The 11,115-nt window shown below is 41.4% G+C and overlaps 1 pseudogene; it reads left to right on the forward strand.

Annotated features, from left to right (window-relative positions):
* The first annotated feature begins 3,802 nt into the window (after positions 1-3,802).
* LOC123408761 lies at positions 3,803-6,586 on the forward strand (annotated as a pseudogene).
* Positions 6,587-11,115: the final 4,529 nt, after the last annotated feature.

The following is an 11,115-nucleotide window of genomic DNA, read 5'->3' on the forward strand; positions in this document are numbered from 1 at the left end:
ACTTAGTTTCATTCTTCATTAACTTACATTCATAGGTGCCCCCGAGATGGTTGGCCGATAAGATGGATTGTTGGGAGATGATAGTGGACAGGTGGTGCATAGAGGCTTGGTTGAGCACCCACACTATGGCCAAGGACCGTCGTGCCCAATTGGTTGGTATGCCACACCACCAAGGCAATGCCAACATCAAGCAATACGCCAAAAAATGGGTATGTGTGCCTTGTTTTGTTTCATCAATAATTCATTCGTTCATGATTTTTGTTGTACTAACTCTTTGTCTTTTCGTGTAGGCCAAACACAATAACCAGCCCGAGCCTTAAGGATACGCCGCGTTTAGCATGGCCCATGAGGGCTCGTACAAGACGGCGAAGGCATATTCTGAGGGGGACGGGCCGTCGGCGTACACAAGCCTGTCCGCCTACAACAAGATGACGTCTTATTCTGAGGTGGTCAAACAGCTACGCGGGCCTGACTTTGACCCGAGCCAGATTCCTATCGATCCAGAGGCGTTGATGATCTCTGGTGGTGGTAAGAGTCATGGCACGCTGGCCATGTGTGATGGCTTCGTCCCTATCACTTAGACTCTATCTCAGATCAAGGCGAGGCAAACAAGCTCCGCTCCTGTAATACGGCAACGCACGAGGCCAGTTGATCTTGCCATCGAGGTTAGTTTTCTTCATTATTTCTTTTGTTCTTTTGTCCCTGGATGGATGATGAAAATTCCTTTTGAGTAGTGGTTGCAGGCCGCACTTATCAAGGAGAGGAAGGCCACCAGGCTCTTGTTGGAGGAGAGGGACTAGAATACGCAGAGGTTGCTTGAGGAGGAGAGGGCACGCAATAATGCCCATGTGAAGGCCATGCACGACTTCTTGCGGTAAGTCAGTTGTGTGAGAAGCAAGGCTATGTGTGAGACGCAACAAGGCTATTTCTTTGACTCCTCGAAAACTAATTTGCAGGCTATGTGTGAGACGCAAGGTTTGCCGCCCCCTCCGCCGATGCCTTCTCCGGTGGGAACGGTGAGTTCCCTTTCAATGACCAACCTTGCACGGTCTTATACCATTGTCTGTCGCCGTGCTAACCACATATTTTAACTCTTGCCTTGTTGCAGCATCATTCCAGAGTTGAATCCCACGATCCCTTTACTTCTCCTAGTGAGAGCCCTAGCAACCTAGCGACCAACGGAGATGGAGCTTCTCCTCCGTTTCTTGGCATTCGGTAAGTTATTCCTCTCCTTCTTATTCTTCTTATTGTTTAGATCAACTTAGATTATGCCATGCTTTAGTTAGCTTAGTAAATTCTAGTTGATATTAGCCATGCTTTAGTTAGCTTACTAAATTCTAGTTGATATTAGAGCTCAAAAATGACATAATTAGTTTAGAAAGTTTTAAAAGAAACGACAAGAGAAGAACAAACAAGAGATGAAGAAATAAGAGAAGAAGAAAGAGGAGAAAAAGATAACTTCTCTTCTTTCTTTTTCTCCATCTTCTTCTTCTTCTTATTCTTCTTATTGTTCTTCTTCTTCTTGTTCTTCTTGTTCTTCTTCTTCTTCCACTTCTTCTTCTTGTTCTTGTTCTTCTTCTTTTTCTTCTTCTTCTTCTTCTTCTTCTTCTTCCACTTCTTCTTCTAATTGCTTAGCTTAATTTAGATAACTTCTTTCTTATTGTATTCTTCTTCTAACTTCTTTCTCATTATGCAGATTTTGAGAAAGCAGCATGGCATATGGATGGATGCTCGAGGGACTTTGTAATGCACTTGTGTAGTCTTAGATGAACTTTGTAATGCACTTGTATTTGCGGATGCACTTGTGATGCTTTGTAATACTTTGTGATCTTGTTTGCACTTTAATTACATATATTCGTGTTGTTTGCACTTGGTGATGCACTTGTGTTGTGTTGTTTGCACTTTGTGATGCACTTGTGGTGCTGTTTAGGGGTTGGGCAAATATATGTATGTTGTTGTTTGTATCTATGTTTTGCAAATGTAGGGAATTAACAGAAAACAAATATCAAAAAAAGCAGAGAGGGTCTTTGCCTACAACTTACTGATGGCAACGGCTTTGCCGTCGGTGGACTGACGGCAAAGAAGACACGTGGCGGCAGCTTGTGTATCCTGGCAACTCTCGGAATACCAAATTTTCCCAGATTTTCGGCTTTGCCGTCAGCTGTGCTCCAGCTGTCGGCAAAGAGGCGACCAAGGGGACCCAGGTTTTCGGCGTTGCCGTCAGCTTTGCTACGGCAGTGGGCAAAGAGGGGACCCAGGGGACCTAGGGTTTCGGCTTTGCCATCAGCTTTGCTACGGCTATCGGCAAAGCCTGCCGTTAACCTTCTAACGGGGCTCGGCCTGCGCCGTTGCCGCCATTTCTCTTTGCCGTCAGCCCGTGACACAAAGCTGATGGCAAAGTCTTTGCCGTCGGTCGACCTTCAGCTGACGGCAAAGAAGGTGATTGCCGATAAAATCTTGGCCGGTTCCTTTGCCGACAGCACACTGACGGCAAAGCCTTTGCTGTCCGTTAAACTGTCCTTTGCCATCAGCTCTGGCTATCGGCAAACCAGCAGATTCCGGTAGTGTATGTATATGTGGATGAACAGTATATGTGGAACTATATGTGTATATATATATATGGATGAAACTTTGTGTTATGAATATGTGTTGTGACCTATATATGTGCTATGAATTCTATGTGCTATGTATATGTATCACTACAGGTATTAGCTATTTTGACGACAGGTATAATCTTTGCCGTCAGCAAATCATCGGGGCAGACGACAAACAGGAAGTTTGCCGTCATGGGCAGACGGCAAAGCGATACAATCGCCAGAAATCACGAAAAGCAGACGGCAAAAAGAAACCACACGGCAAAAAAATTATGGCGTCAACTATTTGGGCAGATGACGGCAAAGACACAATTTTTGCCGTCTACTTACGCTACGAATGACGACAAAATAGATGTCCACGACTGCGGCTAACCGGCCTAAACGGCAGGCAGTTTTGCTGTCTTGGATTAGCAAGGGCAGACGGCAAAAATTAACTTTGCCGTGAGGTATGCGTATAGAAGACGGCAAAAAACCCAAGTGGTGCACCGGATAAAAAACACACCGGCTAAAAAAAACAAAGCCCCTCCCTCTCGCGACTGGCTCCCTCTGGTGTAAAATAGCTAGGGTTCCACCGACCGCGAGAGACGCCGCCACAGGTGCCCTCCCCGGCCGCGGCCGTCCGTCTCACCACCGCTCCATTCTCACCGGTGCCCAGCTTATTTCTCTGCTCGTCTCTCACCCTGCTGCCCGATGGGGAAAATCTTTCCCTCCCCTCCCCTCTCCGCCGCCGGCCCGCCTGCTTCCGCTTCGCTCCGCCGTCTCCAATCAATCCCGCCTGCGCCGCCCACTCCAAAAGAACCCCCCCTCCCGCCTGCTCCCGCCGCCGCCGCGGCGTCCGGAACGGACGGAAAGTGCGGTCGGACCAGGCGTAGCCTGCTTGGGATGGGTTTCGTTGCGCACGCTGCCGTCGAACCCGCGGCAAGCGGCAGCGCGTTTATTGGGAGGTCGGCCGAGGCCATGAGGATGAAGGGGAAGACCCCCTCCGAGCTGTGAGTAATGCCTCCCCTTTTTTTTACATCATATCCCCAATCCATGCTAGTTCTTTGTCACTACAACCCACAGACTACTAACTTGCATACATGCATATGTATAGCCAAGGGAGCTGAAAATTAACCGCACTGTCAGTTTTTCACTTGCGAATGTGTTCCGTAGAACCATAGGCACTGCAGTATTTCGTATATTTGTTACAAAGGGTTTAGATGTAACACATGGCCTACCAGAGCTTCGTCTCCACCTTACATCGATACATTACACACTTAAAATGTAGGAAGCCCTGCAGGAAGCTAGCATTATATGCTACAGGGTCGCAGATGGACACTGAAACTTGTTCCATTGATTGGTTCCTGCAGGATGAGCAGTTGAAAAATCCAGAAAGGTTGTGAAAGAAAATTGTAAGGTCAGACGTTGTTCATTTTGCCAACCATAGTGGTGCTCATTGTTCTGCAAGTATTTGACACCATCGTGTTGAACCACTTGTTCTGTTATGTAATTAACTTGTTCTAATATCTTGAAAGAAGGATGCTTTACTGAACAACGAGAAGGCTCCCAAGTCTCCTGATACTGTAGCAGCTTCACAGTCTGCAGAATCTCCGTTTCCAAGGTAATTATTGTACACATGCAGTGGATCTTGTTTCATGCCATGTCCAGGCTCTTATTTGCATTTCTTTTTCCAAAATTCAGCAGCTTTGGCGACTCTGCCCAGTTGGACTCTTGTGTTCCATCGCTTGCGGAAGCAGCAAAACCAGGTTTTAGGAAAGCTGAGAAACACAGCAAGAATGCTCTACGGAGTGTATCAGAGCTTCACATTGGCGATGAGAAGCGGGTTGGCTCTAGAAAATTCCATATGGTAAGGAATATCTACCTAATGCACTACTATATATGTATATATTACCTCATCCTGTAATTTGTCTACTGCTTTGTGTAGGACAAAGTGCTGAAAGGTTTCGGAGCTCGTCGTGCTTCCAGAGCTTCCAGTGACACTAACATTCAGGCCGGTGATGTACCTTTGAAGTCTTCAGAGATGTGCCCTTCCAAGATCACAATACCAGGAAAAAAAGCTCCTTTGGATCTCAGCTTGAAGACTACCCTGCAGTTTGTTTCATCATCTTCTGTGAAGTGGTCCGTATGCATTAGCTTCTCTTGAATTTATTTCTTGTTTTCATTTAGAAAATGCACCCTTCCCAGACAAATTTCATGAGTATCTTGATTTGGTGACATAACTTTGATTGACACTCTGAAAATCAGATATGTAAATGGTCATTCAGTCTCATTGGATGCTTACTGCACCTGCAATTTTTTTCCAGATATTTCGATTAGGTATTGATGTCTGTATGATCCAGTGCTCCAAGTGATATCATGTCTAGTACAACATACAGTCACTAGGAAAAATAATTAAAAATTACTTGCAAATTGAACCCTCTCTTCTTTGTTTAGTATTGCTTAGATTTTCTGTCTCAAAGGTCCAAATTATAATAACTCTTGCGTGGAACAGGCGTCACAATTTGAGTACAAGTCATAGGGGCAGTGTTGCCGAGCCCCTTACTCAGAGTTATAATGGTAGGCCTCAAAGTTCAGGACGCATGAGGCAAGAGAGCAACAAGGAATTCTTATTCTCAAAGGCACTGTAGTCATGGGTATATCCACAATCCATGTTACCTGCTCCCATCGTATCTGCTATGCTCTCATCAACTGCAGAAGGAGGTAATTACTAGACCTGCACTATTGTTTGCTTTTGAAGATAAAATATCCCCGTACTTTCCTGGATGTATCTCTTTACCTTTTCTCCTTCTGGCATGTAGAAAAAAAGTTCATTGACAAAAGGTATCAGGATTAGGAAGATTCTTTTTAGAATCTTTACTACATGTTCCGGAAGAATCTGTTGAATATCTTCTATGTTATCTTCTTGCTCCTCAGAAATCGATCCTTCGTAATAATTTGATAATTATATGGAAAATTTAACTGTTTTTGTACATGTACAAAGAATTCTGAACTCGTTAAGATTCCACATTTGTCTCATGATCACCTTCTCTTGCAGTTATATTTCATTTTCCTTGGAAGTATTGAATCTTTGGGTTTTACTAGAGTGTTATTCTATGACTCACCCTCGTTCATCTTACTAAACATCACTTTTGTTACTGTAGTTTATACGACACAATTTGTTGCTCTATTTATCAGTGGAAACTGTTTGGACAAGCAGTCCTGTAATGCCTACTTGTCACAATCTACACGTGGCATTAGGTCACTACTACGGAAACAGGTTAGTCCTTCATTTTGTTTTTCCGACCTCATCATCATTTTCACATTTCTACTTAAAATCCCTATTAAAGTGCCACATTTCTGTTACGGACGAACAATTATGTACATTACTGCCTGCAACTTCTAAATTCTAATTATTTCAATTAAGTAGATCAACTTATTGGTTGACAAGTACTCATTTCTTCATTTCTTCATGTAAAAGAGTATATTCTAGATTTCTTCATTACCCTCTTTCATTTTTTTGGGGGACTTACGGCATATGAGTTACAACATCATATTGGTTTCACATGTAAATAAAGAATCTTTAATACTTTTGTGACTAACCCAATGCTTATTCTATTTTTTCCCCCATTTTGCTGAAAGAAATATCTTTTTGGTTGTTGAAGTCAATTTTCTACCCTTATTTGGTACCATAATAGGAATGAAATATTGACTTGGTATATTGGTCTCTGGGGCATTGAATTGCTCCAAGCTATTCCAAGCTGTGTTGATTTAAATCTTTATACTGGGTTAAAATATCATTGTCACTTACAATAATATTGTGTGACCATGTGGCTGCATTGTTGCAGGGTGTTTTCTTTTCTATGCCCATTTGCGAGGCTGAAGTGGAGGACGCTAACGAAGACGACCTGCTCGAGTTCTCAAAAATTCGAACACTCGACCTGGGCCAGGTTCTATTTGATTCTTCAACTTTCCCTTATTTTCTTTATACAGACTGCAGCTACCGGACTCACTAGGATTGTTTTCTATTGGATGGGCACACACTTCATGTAGATGCTTTTCTGAGGTTGACAATACCACACAGTCGCTCCTTTCGTTTACTGAATTCATTATCTTCCACGGACATCCCGGTGCTATACTCATCGGCGCCATTTCAAAATGGCTGCCTCCATATCCCGGATCAACTCCAGACATGATTATTTATTAAATTTGTACTCATCTACAACCATTCTTTTTTTCTCAAAAGTTAAATTCTTACTAGTCGTCCACCCGTGCATTTGCACGGGCTAGTTATTACATACAACTTCAGCACTATGCGTGAGATATCATTAAATGAATTATTTCGTTTTTCACTCCTCCTATTGATAAAACATAAAAAATTGTAGTATTGGTAAACCATGTACACATAAGTTATTTTATATAACAAAAATATATGAAAATTACTACTCTATGTGAACTATTTTCGTAATTGTTACCCAATATATATCATGGAGATAATAATTTAATGAATCAATGAAATCTATATCACATACATAATTATTTGCTATTTCAAGAAGAAGGAACGGTACAAATCTATTGAAGAAGAAGGAACGGTACAAATCTATCATAGAGAATTATGTGTGTGGATAACCTGAATAAAATGAACATCCACGCCCAAAGCTACGTATTAACTCTCGATATGAAAATAGGAGTCCTTGATCGGGCCTTTTTTTGTCTGATTCATTAAAAAATAATTCTACTGATCAGTTGTACTTTAAATCTGACCGTCATAACTTGGTGCCATTAAATTAACGGCTGTAGTTTTTTTAATAACATGGTAATTTCTGTGAGTCTCTAATTAGTAAGCTAATTAATTATAGATTAAATCTGGCCGTTATAACTCGGTCTCACCAGAATAACGGCTCTTATTTTCTGATTAACGTGGTAATTAGTAACATGATTAATTATAGATTAAATCTGGCCGTTATAACTCGGTCCCACCAGATTAACGGCTCTAATTTTCTGATTAATGTGGTAGTTTCTTGAGAGTCTCTAATTAGTATAAGTATAGATAGGCTGCGCAAATTTGAAGCTGAAATCCCTATGCATTACAACGTACACATGCTCTGTCACGAACCAAACCAAGAACGGTTGTTCATTCACCTGGGAATGGGCATCAAGTCCATGTCAAGCTGTTGCACCATTGCATTAGTTCTAATGTGGAGCATGATCAATTATTTTGAAGTGATTAGTGCATTTGGTTATGGTTATTTTTCTTCCTTGTGTTCTTGTTAATGTTGGGGGGGGGGGGCTGGCATGTATAATGTTAAACACTAAGAACTTACTTGAAGCTCTTGAACTGTCAGGTTTGGATCCCTGCAGAAAGAGTTAATATGTATGTCATCAGTACAGTAATAATAACAATTTAGCTCTAGGAACAGGAAAAGAAGCTAAAATGATTAGTAGGTAGCCATTCCAACATTAAGAAGAACATAAGGAAGAAAAGTAACCATAACCAAATACACTAATCAGTTTCAAATTTGCGCACCCTATAAGAATTTAATAAATACCTTTTAGAAATTATGACCCAGCTACTTTGGTCCAGCCCAATACAAATTAACATGCAGGCTGGGGCCCCCTTGCGTTCAGGGGCCGGGCCTGTCCTTAAGTATTATGCTATATATATAGATGTGCTATGTATTATGCTATATATATGGATGTGCTATGGATCAAGGATGTTATATATATGATGTATGGATTATGGATGTGTTATATGATGTATGGATTAAGGATGTTATATATATGATGTATGGATTAAGGATGTTATATATATGATGTATGGATTACGGATGTGTTATGTACTGTATGGATTACGGATGTTATATATATGTTGTATGGATTATGTTATATTTATATATATGCTGTATGGATTATGTTATATATGTATAAATATGTTGTATGAATTATGTTATATATATATGCTGTATGGATTATGTTATATATATATACATTGTATATTTATGCTCTTTGCTGTCATGTTCATGACAGCAAATAAATGTGGCGCCCTCAACATGTGGTTTGCCGTCTTGTGTAACTTCACAAGACGACAAAAGTATGGCATATTTTGCTATCATGTACAGATTAGACAGACGGCAAAAAATATTCCATATTTTGCTGTCATGTACGGGTGAGGAAGACGGCAAAAGGGCTAACGTCGACCGTTAGTTAGGCCGTTCCGTCTTCTAACCATTTTTTGCCGTCTACTAGACAAGCTGACGGCAAAATAATTTCACTGACGGCAAACATTTTTCCGTCTACTCTGCCGGACGCTGACGGCAAAGATACCCTTTGCGGGCACATGGTCTGACGACATTATTTGCCGTCATCGGCTGACGGCAAAAAATTTGTCGACTGTAATTCGCTCTTTGCCGTCTGTAGCGTCCTGATGGCAAAATGCTCGATTCCTGTAGTGTATATGTGTTGTGACCTATATATGTGCTATGTATATGTATATGTGTTGTGAAATAAACAAAAAACATAACTGTGACAATATGGGCTCTTTGTCGTCTGCTAGCTGATGGCAAAGGCCTTTGCCATCACCTGACCGACGGCAAAGGTGCCACGTGGCGCCCAGTTGTGCAACCTGGGCAGCAGCAGCTGGCCATATAGTCTCTTTGCCGTCTATTTCCTGGGCGCTGCAGACGGCAAAGAAAAGGGCACAGAGGAGGGGGAGGAGGGGTAGGCAGACGGCAAAGAGTGGAGGGGGGAGGAGGAGGTGGAGGCCGACGGCAAAGAGTGGAGGTGGAGGCAGACGGCAAAGCCTTCGTTAGCCCCTAATGGAGGCAACGCCTGCCGGCTGCCGTCTCGACATATTTGCTGACTACTCTTATGGAAAGCTGATGGAAAAGCTCTTTGCCGTCCGCTTCGGTGAGGCAGACGGCAAAGAAGCTACAATGCCGTCGTAGGCTGACGCGGAAATTTTGCCGACAGTGGGATTCTTTGCTGTCTGTGTATTACTCTTTGCCGTCGGTGGTTTACTCTTTGCCGTCTGTGATGGCAGACGGCGAAGAAGCTATATAGCAGCATGATCAGTGTGAATAGTAACTTTGGAATCAACAATATAAGATCTGGACTTATCACATGCAAACACAACTGCTAATAATTCATTTTCAGTAGTAGCATAATTTCTTTGGGCACTGTCTAGAGTTTTACTAGCATAATGAATAACATTTAATTTCTTATGAACTCTTTGTCCTAGAACAACACCAACAGCATAATCACTAGCATCACACATAATTTCAAAAGGTAGGTTCCAATGAAGTGATTGAACAATAGGTGAAGTTATCAAGGTCTTCTTAAGTATTTCAAATGCTTCTTCACAATCATCATCAAAAACAAATGGAATATCCTTTTGCAAGAGATTGGTGAGAGGCCTAGAAATCTTAGAGAAGTCTTTAATGAACCTTCTATAGAAACCAGCATGACCAAGGAAACTTCTTATACCTTTAATGTCTATAGGGCATGGCATTTTCTCGATCGATCAACTTTAGCTTTATCAACTTCAATACCTCTTTCAGAAATTTTATGCTCTAAGACGATGCCTTCATTAACCATAAAGTGGCACTTCTCCCAATTCAAGACAAGGTTAGTATCTTTACATCTCTGCAAAACTCGATCAAGGTTGCTCAAGCAATTATCAAAAGAAGATCCATAAACGGAGAAATCATCCATGAAAATCTCAACAATCTTTTCACAAAAGTCAGAGAATATAGCCATCATACATCTTTGAAAGGTATCAGGTGCATTGCATAAACCAAAAGGCATATGTCTATAAGCAAAGGTACCGAAAGGGCAAGTAAAAGTGGTTTTCTCTTGATCAGATTGTGCAACTGGTATTTGGGAAAAACTAGAATAACCATCTAGAAAGCAAAAGTGTGGGTGTTTAGACAATCATTCTAGCATTTGGTCAATAAAAGTTAAAGGGTAATGATATTTCCTAGTGGCTTTATTTAATTTCCTAAAATCAATTACCATCCTATAGCCAGTGACAATTATCTGTGGGATCAATTCATCTTTATCATTAGGGACAACGGTAATACCTCCCTTCTTAGGGACACAATGCACCAGACTTACCCAATCACTATGAGAAACAGGATAGATAATACCTGCTTCCAGCAGCTTTAGTATTTCTTTTCTTACCACCTCTTTCATCTTAGGATTTAATCTTTGTTGATGATCGGCACTGGTTTGGAATAAGGATCAGTTTTAATTTTATACTAGCATAGAATGGGACTAATGCCCTTAAGATCATCAAGAGTATATCCAATAGCAGCACGGTGCTTCCTCAGAGTTTTCAGTAATTTCTTCTCTTCATGCTCTGAAAGGTTAGCACTAATAATAACAGGATATATCTCTTTTTCATCAAGATAAGCATACTTAAGAGTATCAGGTAATTGCTTAAGCTCAAACACAAGATCACCCTTTGGTGGGGGTGGATCTCCAAGTAATTCAACAGGCAAATTATTCTTAAGGATAGGATGTTGTTCAAAGATAACTCTATCTATCT

This window comes from Hordeum vulgare, chromosome 7H, assembly GCF_904849725.1.
Source record: "Hordeum vulgare subsp. vulgare chromosome 7H, MorexV3_pseudomolecules_assembly, whole genome shotgun sequence".
NCBI lineage: Eukaryota > Viridiplantae > Streptophyta > Magnoliopsida > Poales > Poaceae > Hordeum > Hordeum vulgare.